We start from the raw sequence: 21,918 nt of genomic DNA, 5'->3' as shown, positions 1-21,918 counted from the left end.
CGATGCTGTTCACTCACCTCCAGTTCCCCCAAAGCGAAGGTCGCCAAGTGCACGTCACCTGCATGCTGTTGTGAAACACATCAAAGTGCTTTCCCACCGATATGGACGGACGAACTGGCGGGGCCCAAGAGCCTGGCGGGATGGACCTTTAATGATATGCTGGATGTATTACAATAAGTTCCCCGACAACCGATGGCAGGAAACGCAGCCCACCATAGGCGGGCTGAGCATACTATTGCGACCTGCCTTCCCATTTTCATGAAACCGATCCTGCCATATTGTCCATGCACGCCATCTATCAGTGGGCATGGAAAATTCAACCCCTGATAGTGATTAGCTCACTGAAAGACTTTATTTGGCTTCCCATCTGCATGGGGCCGACAGGTCCAGCAGCCACTGACTTTTAAATCTCTTCCATTGAAATCGTGAGGGGCAGTCAACTTGCATCTGGGAAACCCATTTGCATTTTCAAGAAACTGCCAGGCATATTTTCCCTGTCTGTCCAGAAAACACAAGAAGACTCACCTGACTTTCCGGAATCCATTTTGAACGTACAGTATCCATTTTGTCTTTTAAAAGTAGTGTCAGAGTGATCAACCATCCTAGATTTTCTGTTACTGTACCGTAATTCGTGTTTTTGCCCTGCATCCTGGGCCAGGCCTTCTTGGGACGCATTTTGTCCCGGATTTCTTCCGTCTCTGCAATGCTTTGGCCAGGATTTTCCCCTCGGCGATTTGGGGGCGGGGCCCGCTCGCCGAGGGGAAAATGACGTGGGATGATGTTGGGAGGAATCCCCGACATCATCCTGGGCCATTTAAATTTTTAGGAAGGCGGGTGGACAGTGAAATCAGCTGTCTGCCCGCCGACCTGTCAATGGCCAATTAAGGCCATTGACAGGCTAATTAAGATAATTAAAGACCTGCCCATCCAAGCTTAAGGCTGGTTATTCATGAAACTTCATCCACTGGCAGAATGAAGTTTCTTTTCCATTTTTTTAAAATGTAATAAATTTTTAAGTGTTTATTATTAACATGTCCCATCTCATGTGACACTGTCACATGAGAGGGACATGTTAATAATTTTAATATTTTTCTATTTTTAGACTTTACTCACCTCTCACTAATCTCCCTGAGACAGGACTTTGCCTCAGGGAGCAGTGCATTCGCGAAAGAGCGCACTTTGACTGCTGGGGAATCCCTCCCCCCCCGCACAGGAAGCGCATAGCTGACATAGCGCTTCCTGTCAGGCAAGCCGCTGGGTGGGCCTTAATTGGCCCGCCCACTCAAAATGGTGGCAGGCCCCATTTCGGTGACGGGGCTCGGCTGTCCGCCCGCCGCCGAGCCGGTGGGGCCCACACGCCCACCAAGGGCAAAATTCTGCCCTTTGTTTCCACACATATGACAGCTGTGGCAGGTTGATGGTCTGTGTTTGGGGCTGTCCAGCTGTCCCTGCACCCCCCACCCAGCTTCCATGGTATCACCAGCATCAGTCCTCCAAACCTCTCCAATAACAAGATCTCAGCAACAACCCATCACCCCCCACTGCACCCCCAGCTCCCGTGGTGAAGTGTCCATTATTTTCTTCACCCAGAGTCGGTCATCCTGAGTAGTGTTCACCACCCAATTAGCTTCATGGGAATAACATGAATGGCACACCCTCTCCATGAGGCTGATACAGTCAATTTCTCTCTCCCACTTTTCTCCTGATTGGAGGAGTCTAAGTCTGAGTACAGAGCACCCATTTAGCTTTTGAGCCTTCACAGTGCAATGGCTCTGATCCTCACTTGCATTGCTTGCACTCGCTGCTAGGGACCTAGGAGACACCCTTCCACTAGCAGCCCTCCTTACACTCTGCAATCATCTCAAGGTCTCGGCCTTTGACTCTCTGACCTGAGCATGCCTGCTTGTAAATGCAGAACTCAAAGGCTGCTAGTTTCAGCTGATACTTACCTGCCATCAAGTTCTCACCTCCCTTGATGCTTGGTATTCTTGAATTGTTGCAGCTGTGTTATTTATTGAGCTTTACATTTATGTATGATTGTTTATATTATAATTAATTTTGGTGTTGCTGTCTTAGTCTGGTCAACTTAAACTACATAGGATTACATAAAATTTCACAGGGTGTATGACACAACAACAGGCTATTCAGCCCAACCAATCCTTGCCGGTGTTTATGCTCCAATCAAGCCTCCTCCTATCTTTTCTAATCAAATCTACGATTGTAACCATCTGTTCCCTTCTCCCTCAAATGCTTGTCTAGCTTCCCTTTAAATGCATCTACACTATTCGCTTCAACCACTTCTCTGGTAGCAAGTTCCACATTCTTACCACACGTTGGGTGAAGAAGTTTCTTATCTTGATGGCCTCTAGTCATGCTGTTCTCCACATTCTCACTGTATCCACTCTAACAAAACCTTTCATAATTTTAACGACCTCTGTTGGGTCACCCCTTAGTCTTTTTTAAAGAGGAAAGAGACACAGCTTTTCCTAATGTATATGCCACACATTTAACTCTTCTCCTTACCGTTTCCAACGCCTCTATAATCCTTTTTATAATACACTGTGGGCAGAATTTTTACTTCGTTGGGCAGGAGCAAGGTGGGCAAGGGAGCGGTCGCGCAACAGACCGCCGCCCACCATCGTGCCACGACCGCAATTTCACACTGGCTGGCCAATTAATTCCAGCCAGCGTGAAACACACACTGATAACCTCAGCGCTGCCTGGATGGGGGCGGAAGGAGCGCGAGCGCTGAAGTGTGCGCATGCGCATGGGTGCACTCAGTGAAAGCTCCTTGAAGGCACAGAGCTGCCTCTGGGAGATGAAGATTTTTAACATTAAAAATAAAGATTTCAAAAGTAAGGAAAACATGTCCCCTCATGTGACTCTGTCACACGGGCAGGGGCATGTTAAAAATGAGTTCTGAAAATTTTTATTGTTGTTTTAATCACTGTTTGAAACCTTATACCTCCAGTGAATGATGTTTTGCAAAACATGCAAATGCCGCTTGGCCTATTCGCCCACCCACCAACTGTAAGGTTGGATGGGAAGGGAAAATTTCACTTTAATTAACTGATTAATGGTCTTAACAGCAATTTTAGTTGTTGGGGGACGTGCTGCCGACTCCCGCACCTGCCCGCCGACCGAAATCTTACGCGAATGCACAATGACGTCAGGATGCTCACCCAATGTCACCGCACACTATTTCATGCTCCTGCATGTCGGACTCGCACCCGCATGCTGAACTGAAAATCCTGCACTGTGTCTCCTGCCAATGCAATTTGGCCATGCAAGATTGGCACTGATACCCATTTGTGCATGCGCATTTGTCCACACATGCACAGAAAATCAATGACATCATTGGCCGTAAACACATTGACAGCAAGACCCACCTTTAAAAAGAACTTCTCTGGAAATTTTCAAACTGAACAACTTGAGTCCAAAAATCTCTTATGAACCTGAATTTATAGATTCCGCATTTAATAAATCTCTGTGTTATATTAGGTTCGTTACCATCTGGTTATGTATGAGCTTTCCAGAATTTTGATCTCCGTCACTTGCAATGGCGTCATGAAGTAAAAGAGTACAACTGCGCATGCACCGCATTGGCAGCAAACGCAGCCATTATAATGTGGCAATCAGAACTTAGTATTAGTCATAGAGGTCTACAGTGCAGAAAAAGGCCCTTCAGCCCATCTAGTCTGCACTGGTCAAACAAGTACCTAACTATTCTAATCCGATTTTCCAGCACTAGGCCCATAGCCCTGTATGCCATGACATCGCAAGTGCACAACCAAATACTTCTTAAATGTTATGAGGGTTTCTGCCTCTACCACCCTTTCAGGCAGTGAGTTCCAGATTCCTACCACCCTCTGGGTGAAAAAATTCTTCCTCACGTCCCCTCTAAACCTCCTGCCCCTTACCTTAAATCTATGCCCCCTGGTTATTGATCCCTCCACCAAGGGGAAACATTCCTTCCTGTCTACCCTATCTATGCCCCTCATAATTTTATGCACCTCAATCATGTCCCCCCTCAATTTCCTCTGCTCCAGGGAAAATAACCCTAGTCTATCCAATCTCTCCTCATAACTAAAATTCTCCAGCCCAGGCAACATCCTGGTAAATCTCCTCTGCATTCTCTCTAGCGCAATCACATTCTTCCTATGATGCAGACTCCAGAACTGCACGCAATACTCGAGCTGTGACATAACCAGCATTTTATACAGTTCCAGCATAACCTCCCTGCTCTTATATTCTATGCCTCGGCTAATAAAGGCAAGTATCCCATATGCCTTCTTAACCACCTTATCCACCTGTCCCACTACCTTAAGGGACCGGTGGACATGCACACCAAGGTCCCTCTGATCCTCCGTACTTCCCAGGGTCCTACCATTCATCGTGTATTCCCATGCATTGTTTGTCCTGCCCAAGTGCATCACCTCACATTTATCTGGATTAAATTCCACTTGCCACTGATCAGCCCATCTGACCAGCCCGCCTATATCCTACTGCAATCTAAGACTATCCTCCTCACTATTTACCATCCCACCAATTTTCGTGTCATCCACGAGCTTACTGATCAACCCTCCTACATTCAAGTCTAAATCATTTATATATACTACAAACAGCAAGGGACCCAACACTGATCCCTGTGGAACCCCACTGGACACAGGCATCCAGGCACAAAAACACCCTCGGCCATCACCCTCTGCTTCCTGCCACTCAGTCAATTCTGGATCCAATTTGCCAAATTGCCTTGGATCCCATGGGCTCTTACCTTCATTATCAGTCTCCCATGTGGGACCTTATCAAAAGCCTTGCTGAAGTCCAAGTAGACTACGTCAAATGCATTGCCCTCATCTACACACCTGGTCACCTCTTCGAAAAATTCAATCAAATTGGTCAGACATGACCTCCCCTTAACAAAACCATGCTGACTGTCCTTGATTAATCCCTGCCTTTCCAAGTGTAGATTAATTCAGTTCCTCAGAATTGCTTCCAATAGTTTCCCTACCACTGAGGTTAGACTGACTGGCCTGTAGTTCCCTGGTTTATCCCTTCCTCCCTTCTTGAATAACGGTACCACACTGGCTGTCCTCCAGTCCTCTGGCACTTCTCCTGTGGCCAGAGAGATATTGAAAATTATTGCCAGCACCCCTGCTATCTCCTCCCTTGCCTCACTCAATAGCCTGGGATACATTTCATCCAGGCCTGGAGATTTATCTACTTTTAAGCCTACCAGACCACTTAGAACCTCCTCCCTTTCTGTGCTAATTTCTTTAAGTATATCACAGTCCTTCTGCCTAATTTCCATACCCACGTCATCCCTCTCACTTGTGAACGCCGACACAAAGTATTCATTTAGATCCCTACCTACATTTTCCGGCTCCACACACAAATTACCACTATGATCCTTAATGGGCCCTACTCTTTCCCTAGTTATCCTCTTACTCCTAATGTACTTGTAAAATAACTTCTGGATTTTCCTTTATTTTACCTGCCAATGGTTTTTCATGCCCCCTTTATGCTCTCCTAATTTCCTTTTAAAGTTCCCCCCTACACATTCTATACTCCTCTTGGGCTTCTGCTGTTTTGAGCCCTCGTTATCCGCCATAAGCCTTCCCTTTTCTCTTTATCTGTGGAATATGATAGACCTTTAGCAAACCATGGAGGTCCCTTGCTGTCAGGCAATTAGTGCCTGATTGAGGACCCCAGCATTGGGAATGGCAAAGCCACTGAAAGCCACCACAACCATGTCTCCAACACCCCCATCCTGCTCCCCTTCTCCGGAAATCCTTTCCCCAGGACGCTGATCCCACCCTCACTCACCTTTGTCCTGAGATCCAGCATCAATCCTGAGGCTGGGCTTCAATGCATTACCGACAGCAGCCACTGCTCCAGGTGGCGCTGCTGGCAATCAAGAGTTGCCAGCCTCTGCTTGGCTCTCGGGGGCAGAATTTCCATCCCACTGGGGCTTGATCACATGGGATGCCCTATGCTGACCAGTTTTGCATCAGGTTCTCTGTTGAAAATAACATGGGGTCCCCACCTGTTTTCCAACTGGTGCGGAGGACCCACCTCACGGGAACAAAATCCAGCCCAAAGCCTCCTCACACACAAATCCTCCAACATTATCTCAAATGACATCTTCTTCCTCTACACTCTCTGGGATTGCTGAAAGTTCCTCCTGATCAGTTCATTGTCATGGCGCCTGACTCAGAATCACAGAATTGTTAAAGCACAGAAGGAAGTCATTCAGCCCATTGTGTCTACTCCAACTATCCGAATGAGAAATGCACCTAGGGCCATTCCTCCTGCATCTCCCTGTAATCCTGCACATTCTTCCTTTTTAATTACCCCTTAAATGCCCCGATTGAACCTGCCTCCACCACACACTCAGACAGTGCATTTGAGATCACAAGCATTCGCTGCATGAAAAGTTTCCATTCCTTCTTTTGCCAATTACCTTACATTACCTTACCCTCTCATTCTCAATCCTTGCACCAATGGGAACAGATTTTCCCTAATTACTTTGTCCAGACCCCTCATGCTTTTGAATATCTCCATCAGAACTCCTCTCAACCTTCTCTTCTCTAAGGAAAACAGTCCCAAGTTCTCCAATCTATATTCATAACTGAAGTTCCTCATCTCTGAAACCATTCTTGTGAATCTTTTCTGCACCTTCTCTAATGCCTTCACATCTTTCCCAAAGTGTGGCATCCAGAACCAGATGAAATACTCCAGCTGAGGCCAAACTAGTGTCTTATACAAGCTCAACATAACTTCCTTGCTCTTGTACTTTATGCCCCTATTAATAAAGCCCAGATGCTCTATGATTTATTAACCACTCTCAACCTGTCTTGCCACCTTCAATGATTTTTGCACATATACATGCAGATCCCTCTGCTTCTGCACCACCTTTAGTTTAATTATGCCTCCATGTTCTTCCTACTGAATCACTTCACACTTCTTGGTATTCGATTTCATCTGCCTCTTATCCACCCATTCCACCAACTTGTCTATGTCCTTTTGAAATTCTACACTATCCTCCTCAAAATTCACAATGCTTCCAAGTTTCGTATCATCCACAAATTTTGAAAACGTGTCCAAAACATAAGATGGATAGAAGGTCAGCAATAGGTGGGGGCTAAGGAGAGATTGACAAAGATGTCATGGACAAAAAGACAAATGGAGTGTTAATGGTACTGGTAAGGGCTTAAAGGGGGTGCTGATAGTGGCATAAAGGTAAGAAAGCAAATGTGTTAATAGCAAAACAACGGTAAGCACTCTGTGAAAGAACAACATGGAACAAGTAACAGATGGTTCTTTTGGAGGTAGGTTGGTGAGAGGGGGCAGTCGTTGGGGAACAGGGTTGAAATAAGGGATAAAAAGGGGATAAGCAATGAATAAATGAATAAAAATGGAAATAAGTGGATAAGAAATAAAAATAATATTTTTTAAAATGAGGATTAAAAAAGGGGTTAAGATAGAGGAGAGAGCTCATACTCTGAAGTTGTTGAATTCGATGTTAAGTCTGGAAGGCTGGAAAGTGCCTAATCGGAAGATGAGGTGTTGTTCCTCCAGTTTGTCTTGGGCTTCACCGGAACAGGCCAAGGACGGGCATGTGGGCATGAGAGCGGGATGGCGTGTTGAAATGGCAAGCGACAGGAAGGTCTGTGTCATGCTTACGGACAGACCAAAGGTGTTCCACAAAGCGGTCACCCAGTCTGCTTTTGGTCTCCCCAATGTAGAGGAAGCCACATTGGGAGAAGCAAATGCTGTAGACCAAATTGAAGGAGGTGCAAGTGAAGCACTGCTTCACCTGAAAGGAGTATTTGGTCCCTTGGACAGTAAGGAGGGAGGAGGTAAAGGGGCAGGTGTTGCACCTTCTGCAATTGCATGGGAAGGTGGCATGGGAAGGGGATGAGATGTTGGTAGTGATGGAGGTGTGGACCAGGGTGTCCTTGAGGGAACAGTCCCTACAGAATGCTGATGGGGGCTGAGGGGAAGACGTGTTTGGTGGTGGCATCATGCTGGAGTTGGCAGAAATGGCCGAGGATGATCCTTTGAATGCAGAGGCTGGTGGGGTGAAAAGTAAGGACAAGGGAGACCCTATCATGGTTCTGGAAGGTGTTAGGGCAGAGGCGCGAGAATTGGGTTGGAGACAGTTGAGGGCCCTGTCAACCACAGTGGGTGGGAAACCTTGGTAAAGAAAAAAGGAAGACATGTTAGAAGCTCCATTTTGGAAAGTGACAATATCGGAACAGATGTGACGGAAGCGAAGAAACTGAGAGAATGGGATGAAGCCCTTAAAGGAAACAGGGTGTGAGGAGCTGTAGTCATGGTAGCTGTGGGAGTCGGTGTGCTTGTAATGAATATTGGTGGACAATCTATCACCAGAAATGGAGAAAGAGAGGTCAAGGAAGGGAAGTGTCGGAGATGGACCATGTGAAGGTGATAGAGGGGTGGAAATTGGAAGCAAAATTGATAACTTTTTCCAGGTTGAGAAGAGAGCATGAAGTTGCACTGTAACAGTCATCGATGTCATCCATGACATCTTTGTCAATCTCTCCTTAGCCCCCACCTATCGCTGGTCTTCTATCCAGCGTCACCTGCTCCACCCCCACTTAAACAGTGTAGATTTCATCACATTCCTACTTCTCTTTAGCTCTGAAGGGTCATACAGACTTGAAACGTTAACTCTGTTTCTCTCTCCACAGATGCTGTCAGATCTGCTGAGTTTTTCTAGCATTTTCTGTTTTTATTTCAAATTTCCAGCATCCGCAGTATTTTGCTTTTATCCTATACACAAGGTCTAGTTCATTAATATATATCAGGTAAAACAAGGGTTCCAACACTGACCCTTGGGGAATTCCATTATAAACTTTCCCACAGTCTGAAAAACATCCATTAACCGCTATTTCCTGTTACTCAGCCAATTGCATATCCATGTTACTACTGTCTCTTTTATTCCATTAGCTGTAGCTTTGCTCACAACTCTGTTGTGTGGCACTGTATCAAATGCCTTTTGGAAGTCCATGTACACCGCATTACCCTCATTCAACCTCTGTTACCTCTTCAAAAAACTCCAGCAAGTTAGTTAAACATGGTTTGCCTTTAACAAACCTATGCTGGCTTTCCTTAACATGCTATTGCTAAAGTGACTGTTAGTTTTGTCCTGAATTATTGCTTCTTGAAGCTTCCCCACCACCGAAGTTAAACTGACTGGTCTGTAGTGGCTGGGCTGATCTTTACACCCTTTTTTGAACAAGAGTGTAACGTTTGCAATTCTCCAGTCCTCTGGCACCACCCCTGAGTCTAAAGGAGATTGGAAAATTATGGCCAGTGCCTCAGCAATTTCCATTCTCACTTCCCTCAGTATGCTTTGAAGCATCTCCTCTGGTCCTGGTGCCTTATCAAGTACAGCTAGCCTCCTCCTCATTAATTTTAGACCCTTTAAGTATCTGATTTATCTCCTCTTTCACCATGATGTGGATCTTCTTCTCTGATAAAGGCAGATGCAAAGTATACATTTAATACCTCAGCTATGCCCCATGCCTCCATGTGTAAATCCTCTTTTTAGTCCCTAATTGACCCTACTGCTCCTTTTACCACTGTTTTACTATCTATATGCCTTCATAAGATTTGGGGATTCCCTTTTATGTTAGCTGCCAGTCTCTTTTCATAATCTCTTAGCTTTTCTCATTTGCTTTTTCACTTCCGCTTTGTACCTTCTCTATTCAGCCTGGTTCTCGGTTGTATTATCCACATGACATCTGTCATAAGTACAAATTTTCTTCTTCATCTTAGTCTCTGTCTCTTTCATCATCCAAGGGAGCTCTGGATTTGTTTGCCCTAACTTCCCCCTTTGTGGGAATATACCTTGACCATGTCCAAACTATCTCTTCTTAAAGGTAAAACAAAAACAGAATTACCTGGAAAAACTCAGCAGGTCTGGCAGCATCGGCGGAGAAGAAAAGAGTTGACGTTTCGAGTCCTCATGACCCTTCGAACATCAACTCTTTTATTCTCCGCCGATGCTGCCAGACCTGCTGAGTTTTTCCAGGTAATTCTGTTTTTGTTTTGGATTTCCAGCATCCGCAGTTTTTTGTTTTTATCTTCTTAAACGTAGCCCATTGTTCAGTTACCATTTTGCTTGCCAACCTTTGATTCCAATTTATCTGGCCCAGATCCATTTTTACCCCATTGAAGTTGGTTTTCCCCTAGTTAACTATTTCTTATCTGGATTGTTTTTCATTCTTTTCCATAACCAACCTAAGTCTTATGATACAATGATCAGTGTCCCCTAAATGTTCCCCTATTGAAACTTGATCCACTTGGCCCACCTCATTCTCGAGAACCAGGTCTAGGAGTTGCTCCTTTCTTGTTGGACTGGAAACATACTGCTGTAGAAAAATTTCCTGAACACACTCTCGCCTTCTCTGGCCTTTACATTACTACCATCCCAGAACCTTCTTCACCGTTCCCATTATGTACAAAGCATACAACACTGAGACCACTAGTGGAAAAAGCATTTTTCTTCTTTATTGGCTTTCTCTTATAAACATGTGAAAAAACGTTTTTTAGAAAATCATATAGATGTAAAGAAATTTTGAAAAAAATCTGATACCTGAGTCTCTCAGCAATTTTGTGCAAATTCTTTCAAATAAAAAGCTTCCATCAGAGTCCTGGCTTCATTAGATATGCACAAAATTTTTGTGCCTCCTCGTACAAGCCATTAAAATGTTCTGGTGACTTCAATTCCTAAGAAGTGGGTCATTAGCCCAAATTCATGCCATTGTGTTCATCTCTAGGTTAATTTAATTGTCAGAGACTTTAACAGTACCGCTGTGCAGCAGTGTCAAATCACTGACAGCAAATTCAGGATTGTTGCATTTAAATACACATTTAAATAGCCAGACATTGTTGCTGGTTTTTACAGAGTAATGACAGTGAACGCTGACAGCCTTGTTGCCAAAACCACAAAATCCAGGCCATTATTTCTCCACTTGTCCTTTTTTGATTTTTTCACAGGATATCTCCATCCCTAATTGTCATTGAGAAGGTGGTGGCAAACTGCCTTCATGAACTGCTGCAGTCCATGTGGACTAGATATGCCCATTGTGCTGCTAGGAAAGGTTTCCAGGATTTAGACCAAGTGACAGTGAAGGAACGGTGATATAGTTCCAAATCAGGGTAGTGTGTGACTTGGAGGGGAACTTGCCAGGGTGGTATTTCCATGCATTTGAAAAAAAGGTACTTTCCCCATTTAATAATTAAGACAATCAAATGTCCCAGGCCACGTTTTTACATTACACCAAACTCTCAGCAGGTTTGAGGGCTTGTAGGCAAAGTTGCAAACTCTCCCTGGCTTCCCAAGGATCCCTTTTCCCTGCCACACCAAAACGAGTCTTCCACTGTCCTTTTAAAAGTCCCTTCACTCGATTTCCTGAGTACCATCACACAGACTTTCAGCAGCACGACACCCTCTGGTGACTCCATGGTTTTTAAATCTTTACAAGCCTCATCTCTTCAAACAGGGAATCCATTATCTGCAGCATTTCACGGTAGTTAGCACAAAAATTTCCTTTCCCTCAGCAGCTGTTTTTTGGTCTTCCTCTCCTGGGGCAGAATTTTCAGCTTGACGTGCAGGGCGAGCGCCCCGATGTTACCACGCGCCATCGTAGTATTTCGCTAGGTGGGCACGCGATGAAGTCCGACGCGCACCCGCCATTAATTAAGGGGTCAGTTAAGGCCCTTTACCCTTCAATCAATGGCGATTTTTAGGCGCCCGTGCGATCTTCGGGTCTGCGCATGGGCACAACGGGCATGCGGGTAAAAGACTTTTCAATGAACCTCATTCACGGGCGGGATAAGAGGGCTCAGTGGGGGCATCAATCTGCTTTGTGGAGTATTTCTTGGAGAAAGTATTTCAAACTGGCCTGTGTGATCTGCAGTAGTTCAGAATGCATTCCAGTAGCTTTCAATGTACTTTGAACCTTCGGGTCAGCACTCTGCAGACAGGAACCTTTTACGGGCCTGTAGCTTTCCGGAAGCCTCCCCTTAGCTTGGGTATGGGATCTGATCTGTCCACTGGAGGCAGCTCCTCTGATGAGGAATGGAAGGCTAGAAGGAGGAGATAGCCAGGAGTGCACATTCAGCCTCCAGGGGAGCCACATTTGGCAGTACAGGCACAGGCACAAGGGGTGCAGGGCCAAGAGGTAGTCCAAGGCGGAAGGGGCCACAGAAGACGCCACTATCCTGCTGCCAGGGTATATAGGCAGTGAAGCAGTTACCTCAATATGTCTGAGGTGCAGTGCCGAAGGAGGATCTGACTGTCAAGGGAGGCAGTGAACTATATCAGTCAGGTGATTGGCCCTGATATCTCCCCTAACTGTGTGGGCGAACACCCCATGTCAGTGGCTCTGAAGGTCACAGCTGCCCTCAACATCTATGCCTCTGGCTCCTTCCAGGGGTTGGTGGGTGATCTTTGCGGTGTATCCGAATCAGCTGTCCACACTTGTGTCAAGCAGGTTACAGACTCTCTGTTCAGGCGTACATTGTCCTTCATCCACTTCCACTGGGACCTGGCAAGTCAGACAGAGCAAGCCAGAGGCTTCACGGCCATTGCTGCCTTCCCCCGCATCGAGGGTGCGATAGACTGTACACATGTGGCCATCAAGGCACCAGCAGGTGAGTCCGGTGCCTTCGTCAACAGGAAAGGCTTCCACTCCATGAACGTGCAGATAGTGTGTGACCACAGGATGCTGATTCTACCATTCTGTGCAAGATACCCAGGCAGCTCCCACGATGCCTACATCCTCAGACACTCCCAGGTGCCGAGTCTCTTCACTGCTCCAGCCCGGCTTGATGGCTGGCTGCTGGGTGACAAGGGCTATCCTCTCAGAAGGTGGCTCATGACGCCTTTCCGTCATCCAATATCAGAAGCTGAGCAGCGGTACAATAGGAGCCACGCTTCCACGAAGGCTGTGGTGGAGAGAGCCATTGGTCTTCTCAAGCTTCCGACGCCTGGCCCGCTCAGGGGGCGCACTCCAGTATCCCCCAAGATCATGTGTCGGTGATAGTGGTTGCATGCTGCGCTCTCCACAATCTTGCACTGTAAAGGGGGGAAGCAGTGGACGATGAAGACTTCAACGCATTATCTGTGGCTTCACAGGATGAGTCCAGCAGTGATTCTGAGGACACGTACGCACAGGGGAATGCTGAGGGGGTAGATGCTGACCCGGGACTACACCAAGGAGGCAGGGTCACCCGGGAGGCTTTAATCCAATGAACCTTCAGCTAACACAACACAAATGGATCAGCAGTACCAGCCTTGCCTGGCGCATCCATACTCAGCACCTAAGTGCAAAATCTGCCAGGTTATCAGCAGGAACTAAGGGCCTTGTACATAAATTTGAATGCCCAAACAAACACTCATGACAGTTTTCTTAAACATACACATGCAGAAGAAACAAGGCACCCTCAGCCATGGTCACACCTCTGAATTTTAATTTTCAAATCATATGTTCTCCAAATTGCAAAACAATACTGTAAGCAAGCAAAAATAAATTCTAAGGACTTAATCTCGGGCCAACATAAAAGCACCAGTGAGAAACACGTGGTATGTCTAATGTGCCTTACATTTCCGTTTGTGGGTGCTATGTCTTGGTGCTACCCCATCGCTCGGAGTGGCATCTGAGACAGCCTGCTGACTCTGCTGTCCTGTTGGCCTCGATGACGTTGGCAGTCGTCTTCTGTCCCATGGAGCCTGTGCTGGGCCCATCTGGGAGGGATCTGCCTGTTCTACAGCTGGCATCTCCCCAGTTGTCGCAGCCTCACCAGATGATACGGGCACTGGGAAAGGGGCAGAGGAGCTGGTGCCCTCATCCAGAGCACTGTGAGAGGAGCCCGCAGAGACAACAGGCAGCTGCTGCCCTGACATGAGGTCGCCTTGGACCTCCCTGCTCACCGTGGATGGATGGGCAATGAGCAGGAAGCTTGAAGCCCAGGCTATCTCCCACACTGGCACTGACCAGCTGTGGTCAATGCCACTGTGAGGGCTTGCAGGTCTGAGCGCAACCCCAGGAGGACCTGATTGTTCTCCTGGAGGTGCCTCTCCTTGAGAGTCGCCACTCTCTCCATGGAGGAACCATGACGCTCTGCCATGAGGCTCATTGCATCAGTGATGCTCCGTGTGGACTCCTCCACCACGGACACCAAGCGAAGCATAGCCTCATGTATCAGATCCAGATGCTCCCACACATCCAGCCGCGTTTCCTGCAGCTGCTGCATCGCAGACGACTCCAGAGGCACATCATCAGGCACCGACTGAGCATGTTCCTGGTCCTCTGCAGCCCTTCAACTGCTGGCGCCATTGGCACTCTCTGTCTCTGCCAGCTCAGCCAGCGAATGTGGAGTGCCTCTACACCATGCCCCAGGACACTAGCCAATGTTCCAGTGCCCACTGAGGTGCTAGCATCTGCGCTGGTGCCTGCCTCGCAGAAATGGTGTGACACAGGTGAGACTTGAGGGCCCTCAGGTGTGAGAGGGGGCATCTGCAGCTCCTCCATGCTCTGATGATGCTGAAATGAACAACGCGGACAGTGGATCAGTTAGCGTGCACACAGTCACAAACTTCATCCCTTTCCCCTGGCTCATTATGCGCTCAACCTTCCAGAAACAATGGACACAAACATTGGCGGAGTGGTAAATAGTGAGGAGGATAACCTTACATTACAGGAGGATATAGATGGGCTGGTCAGATGGGCTGATGAGTGCCAAATGGAGTTTAATGTGGATAAGTGTGAGGTGATGCACTTGGACAAACAAGGCACAGAATATGCAATGAATGGTAGGACCGTGGGAAGTGACGAGGATCAGAGGGACATTGGTGTGCATGTCGGCTGGTCCCTTAAGGTAGCGGGACAGGTACATGAGGTGTTTAAGAAGGCATATGGTATACTTGCCTTTATTAGCCGAGGCATAGAATATAGGAGCAGGGAGGTAATGTTAAAACTGCAGAAAACACTGCTTAGGTCACAGTTACAGTACTGCATGCAGTTCTGAAATGCGCTTTATGGGAGGGATGTGATTGCAGTAGAGAGAGTGCAGAGGATGTTTACCAGGATGTTGGCTGGCCTGGAGAGTTTCACTTATGAGGAGAGTTTGCATAGACTGGGGTTATTTCCACTGGAGCAGAGGAGATTGAGGGGGCACATAATTGAGGTGTATAAACTTATGAGGGACATAGAAAGGAACTTTTCCCCTTGGCAGAGGGATCAGTAACCAGGTGACATAGATTTAAGGTAAGCAGCATGAGGTTTACAGGGGATGTGATTAGCAACTTTTGCACACAGAGGGTGGTAGGAATCTGGAACGCACTGCCTGAAAGGGTGGTAGACGCAGAAATCTTCACAACATGTAATAAGTATTTGGATGTGCGCTTGCGATCCTATGGCATACAAGGCTATGGGTCTAGTGCTGGAAAATGGGATTAGAATAGTTAGGGCTTGTTTGACCAGCGCATCCTTGAAGGGCCGAAGGACCTTTTTCTATGCTCCACATCTCTGACTCTATCACTCTGTGACCGAGCAATGTTGCAACAATAACAAATTTAACCATCATCAGTGCTATGGATATTGGGAGGACATTGCGGATCTCACTGTTGGCCTCAAATACCTGGCCGTTCCACCCCAGCCTCACAGACGCCAGTTGACCTGGGCGCATGCCGCCTCTCCAGCTCAAGGGCCTTCTGCTCGAAGCAGCTTAACATGAGGAGGTGTGCCTGGCTGCCTCCAGTCCTCACATGCTCCTAGGCATTATGAGCATTCTTCTCCTAAGAAAGAGAGAACACGATTCATTACGGCAAATTGCACATGGACTCTGCACACGCATGCCGCACCCCAAGCACAGTGGGCCATATCAGGCCTCCAGTGCCTCCTCTCCCCGCTACTGCTGATCAGTCACACAAAGCTAGTACGCCTGCTCCCAACCTCCTCCAAAGGTCCCTTGGACACATGCTGCGTACATCACTTTAGAAACCAAACGGCCTTTGGTCCCATAGCAAGAAAGCGCAACTATGTGCAGCGTCGAGGGAAGCAGATGGTTCTTTGCCACGACACCTTGAGGCTCCCCTTCCACCATCTCATCACCCTGAATAGGATATGTGCTGGAGTTCTGAGTATGCACCTAGCTGCATCTCCTGCAGGTTGTTCCCAGACTAGTCATGTGTGACTAAGACAAAAACAGAATTACCTGGAAAAACTCAGCAGGTCTGGCAGCATCGGTGGAGAAGAAAAGAGTTGACGTTTCGAGTCCACATGACCCTTCAACAGAACTGAGTGTAGTTAGGAGAGGAGTGAAATATAAGCTGGTTTAAGGTGGGGGGCAGGGGGAGAGAAGTTGAGGGTGGGGTGGCTGTAGGGACAAGCAAGCAGTGATAGGAGCAGTTAATCAAAAGATGTCACAGACAAAAGGATCAAAGAGGTGTTGAAGGTGGTGATATTATCTAAGAAAAGTGCTAATTAAGAATGGATGGCAGGACACTCAAGGTACAGCTCTAGTGGGGGTGGGGTGGAAAGACTGACAAGGTATTAGTTGTAGATTTAAAAATAATGGAAATAGGTGGGAAAAGAAAAATCTATATAAATTATTGAAAAAAACAAAAGGGAGGGGGAAGAAACGGGGTGGGGATGGGGGGAGGGAGTTTGAGATCTAAAGTTGTTGAATTCAATATTCAGCCTGGAAGGCTGTAAAGTGCCTAGTCGGAAGATGAGGTGCTGTTCCTCCAGTTTGCGGTGGGCTTCACTGGCACAATGCAGCAAGCCAAGGACAGACATGTGGGCAAGAGAGCAGCGTGGAGTGTTAAAATGGCAAGCGACAGGGAGGTTTGGGTCTTTCTTGCGGACAGACCGCAGGTGTTCTGCAAAGCGGTCATGTGTGACTAAGAGCAACACATGGGGGGTTGGGGAGAACTCATCTCCTCATGAACCACTCAGGCTGATCTAAGCATGGGCACTATCTGCTTGCCTACCCAGCAAAGGAAAAATGCCCTACATGATTCAATGCAGTCATGACAGTAAAACTTTGGGGCCTCAAAGGCTAAGGCTACCTGCTGGGTTAAATGCCCAATGCCAATATGGTACTCATCCTGCCAGAGTGCAACAAATCGTTGAAGCGCTTACGGCACTGGATCCAAGTGCACCGCGCCACGTCGTGGGAGCTCACCACCTCCGCCGTCTCCTCCCAAGCACATTTGGTCATGTGAGGGGGCCTCCTCCTCCCATCCTGGGGGACCAACACCTCCCGCCGTGCTGCCACCTCCTCGAGGGCAGCAAGGCATTCATTAGAAAAGCGAGGGGCGCACTGGCCTACCCTGCAGCCTGCCCTGCTCCTCTGCCTTTCCCTCCAGCCTGGCCTGCTCAGCTGACCCCCTGTGGTGCGCCCTCAAACTGGCCATTGTGAGCAGCCTATAGGAGGCTGCCAGGCCTTCTTTTAAACAGGCTGCCGGGTCACCATTGGACCCGGCGGTCTGTGCATGCCCGCCGCCGCCCACACGCTCCTGCTATCCACGGGAGTCAGCAAATACTGGGCGGGCCTTAATTGGCCTGCCCGCGTAAAATGGATTCGGTCCATGCCTGCCTGTGCCCGCACCCGCTCTCCCCTGCCCACAATGGAAAATTCTGCCCCTTGTCTCTCTATTTTCTGAGTCTGAGAGTCTATGTCCAGCAAGGCCAGCTGTCCCTCTTCTGTGTCAAGGTATGAAAGCTGGCACTTTTCGAGTTTCTGAGAGTTTTGACCTGGACCTCTGTCCTCATGACAATCAGATCACATGGGCCTGTCTCCGGGCAGAGTTCAGCATGATTACCATCCCCATTCTAGGACATTCTGCTTTACTTTAAATTAAAAGAGAGAGTTTAAAACATAACTGCCTTATAGAGTCTTGCATTTGTAACACTTTATTGTATAATAAGCTTGGTTCTCAAATTTATCCTCCAATATCATCAATACCATTGGGGGGAATGCACAGATTTGTTTCAGAACATGATTTAAACAAATTCCCTCTACATTACAGTTTTGTTAGAAATAAAGGTAATGTAAAAGCATGACAATATTCTTATAACCTCAGGTTGGAAAAGCAAGACAGGAAATGGCACTTCACTATGTAAATAAGGACAGAATCATTCATATTAGAGTTCATATTCTGCTTAAAGGCAGCAATAGTCTCTATCTCAACCACTCCCTGTAACAATGGATTCCTTGTTCTAAAACCGGTCTATGTAATCAAATTAAAAAACTAATCTCACATCTGAATGTAATTATTACTACTGTGTGCAGATGTGAAACTCCACCAGAAACCAAACCCATTTTTGCAATGCTAATTACTGTATATATTGTGATGACTCTTGAAACAGTTGCATAATCATTGATACCAGTCTAATTATTGACATTTTAGTACACTCTACACCCCACCCTCATTTCATCTAATTGTACTGTTGCTGTAATTTTAGAACCTCTTTAAACCTAAACATGCCAAATAACAAATATCTAAAAGTAGTAGTCCATGAAACACCCGTAGGATTTACACGATAGGTTCTAGTTTGTCACATCAGCTATAATTTCCCCTGCACTATTTTTCTAAACCCGTAAGATTTTGTCACCAATTTAATTTTAATGTTTCTTCCGAAAACAATCACATGCTATGAAAATCCCTGTCACGACTGCCACAAGTCCAGTATGGTGATAGCATTATGCTGAATGAATCATATAAACCTACCAGTAAGTTAGCCATTATTTACATCCTGTTTTCTAATATATAAAAGATGTTGTAACTTTGTTTTCTGTTGAGTCTCACAGTGTAACCAAGAAAATTACCCAATAGTGAATTGTTCTGGAATGCAATGACTTGCCAAAGTTATTCATATCTGCCATCTGGATAGCTAATACCTATTTATGCCAGGTGCATTGTTCAGCTCATTAACTGACATGCAACATGCAAACTTACCTGCACTGTGTCTGAAATATGTGTACACATATATAGCTAAGAACTATTAATTTAATAAACAATGGGGCCAATTTTAGTCTTGGCTGTTGGAACCAGCGAAATGTGAACACAGTGGCAGTTTTGTCTGCATGAATCATAGAATGATGCAGCACAGAAGAAGGATATTCTGCCCATCTGGCGATGTCAGCTTTTTGACAGAACTATTCAATTTGTCCCACTCCCCTTTTTTCTCACACCATGCAAATTTTACCCCTTTAGATATTACCCAATTGTCTTTTTAAAGTTATTATTCCATCTTCTTCTAGCACCCTTTCAGGCAGAGCATTCCAGATCATAAGTACTCACTGCATAAAATAGTTTTTCTTCATGTTGCCTCTGGTTCTTTTAACAATTATCTTTTATCTGTGTCCTCGGATTGCTAATCCTTCTTCCACTAAAAACAGTTTCTCCTTATACTCAATCGAAACCCTTGAACACCCCTGTCAAATCTTCTCTTAACTTGCTCTGCTCCAAGAACAACCCCAGTTTCTCAATGAAACTGAAACCTTCCATCCCTGTACCATTCTAGTAAATCCCCTTTGTACTCTCTCTAAGCACTTAATGGTGTGATTTTCAGATTTGGCCAAACAATCTAGCTGATACTTAACCAGTGTTTTATAAACGTTTTGCAATACTTTCTTGGTTCACACTCCAAGGTCTGTTAATAAAGTCAAGAATTCTGTACGCCTTTTTAACAGCTTTCTCAATTTGTCCTGTCACCTTCAACGACTTGTATACATTGACCCCCAAATTTCTCAGTTCCTGCACCCCCGTTAAAAATTGTACCATTTGGTTTGTATTGCCACTTCTTACCAAAATGAATTAACCCACACTTCTTTGTGTTGATTTTCATAAGTCATATGTCTGCCCATTTCACCTGAAGTCTGCTTTATCCTTCTAATTGTTTACTGTATTTACAGAATCTGTGTCATTTGCAAACTTTGAAATTATGTCCTGTATACCCAAGTCCAGATTGTTAATATATATCATAAAGAGCAGTGGTCTCAATATTGACTGCTGGGGGACACCGCTGTACACTTTGCTGCAGTCTGTAAAACAACTGTTAACCACTACTTAACCTCTTGGTCAATATCGTATCTGCACAACCACTACCTCTTTAATCCCATCAGTTTCAATTTTGCCAACAACTACTTTATCAATTCATTTTGAAAGTCCATACACACATTAACCACACATCAGCTTTTTCCATGACCTCATCAAAGAACTCAATCAAGCTAATCAAACATGATTTGCTTCTAACAAATCTGTGCTGGCTTTCAGTTATTAACCTATATTTTTTTCAAGACAGCATATGAAAATAGATTAGTGAGCCACCGTAGAAGGGAAACTCTTTCGAGTTATCAACAGTCACAGATTGCAACTCTTTTTGAGTACAATCACAGTTCTTGGTTTCCGGGAGTGGGACACGAACCCACAACCCTCTGATTCAAAGGCGAGGGTGCTATGAACTGAACCGTAGAAGGGAACACAAACGTATTTTGTAAACATATAAATTGTAAAAGGGTAGTCAGAGGGGTGGGTCAATTAAAGGCAAATAAAGGAAATCTTTTTGTGGATGAAGAGGGCGTGGCTGAGATATTAAAAGAGTACTTTGCATCTGTCTTCACTAAAGGAGGATTCTGCCCTTTTCACAGTGAAGGAGGTAGAAGAGAAACCAAGTGAGATAAAAATAATTAATTTTGTCCTAAATTATTGTTTTTAAATGTTCCCCTACTACTGGCATTAGACTGACTGGCCTGCAATTGTTGCATTTATTCCTTTTACTTTTTAAACAGGTTTGTAACATTTACAATCCTTTATTCTGTTGTAAGGGTTTGTTCAGTAGGTCTCACTAAGAGGTTCACAGGCTTGTAAGGTTGATCATTATCTGTTTATTAACAATGCATAATTATATACACATATACAAGGTATAACCCAGACTATGAGCTAATGCCATGAATACTTCTACACAGGTCTCTGCATACTCTTAGACTGACCCTGGTCCCTTGTCATGTGACCTTTTGCATCACACAGTGGGCAGTACTGTTCTCCAGTCCCACATTACAATTATGCTACACCTCCCCCCAGGTTTTTACCCAACATATTTACAGTACAATCTTTTTTTACGTGCTAGCACTTCCCCCTCCCCTCTAAACAAGTCTCTGACTTTATAAATTGAGATGGTCTGGAGGCCTGACAATTCTCCAGATCTTGTTCTGGTCAGATTTAGAGGAGTGGTAGGCTCAGTGCTTTGGGCAAGCATTGTTGGCTTGAAGTTGAAACCGTAGTATTCTGTGTTTCCAGAACTTGGTTGTCTCCATCTAACTTGCTTAAAGGTATAGCAGAAGGTTCGCCTCGACAGATGAGGAGGAGACTTCTGTTCTGCCTGATCGTGCCTTCAGGTATGAGCTTGGTTGTTTATCATATCTCCAGTCAATGACACCCTCTCTTTCAAGATCCCTGATCCAAACCTTGTCACCTTTGTGTAACTGAGGCAGGTTTCTAATGCGGTACCTTCTATTGTAGGTGGAAACCTGTCTCTTTCTGTAGGACTGTTCTCAATCCTGGACCTTCTGGTAATCCTTGACTACTAGCTCTGGGATTAATTTCTTTGGCAGCATTGCGAGTTGAGTGGGAAGTTTTCTGCCCATCAGGGGGCCTGATGGGGCCAATCCACATTGCAGCGGGGTGGATCTAAATGTTAAAAGCACCGTTGGGGAGTCTTTGTATTTTCTCAAAAGGGTTCTAATGGTGCGGATGCCTCTTTCTGACTCACTGTTAGATTGTTGGATACCTTGGGGAACCGGTAAGGTGTTGAAAGCCATAACTGATGGCAAATTGAGTAAATCATTCATCTGCGAATTGTGGGCCATTGT

This window comes from Cetorhinus maximus, chromosome 4 (assembly GCF_964194155.1).
Source record: "Cetorhinus maximus chromosome 4, sCetMax3.hap1.1, whole genome shotgun sequence".
NCBI classification, from domain to species: Eukaryota; Metazoa; Chordata; class Chondrichthyes; order Lamniformes; family Cetorhinidae; genus Cetorhinus; species Cetorhinus maximus.
The sequence above is the reverse complement of the archived record's forward strand: the minus strand, read 5'-3'. Positions refer to the sequence as shown.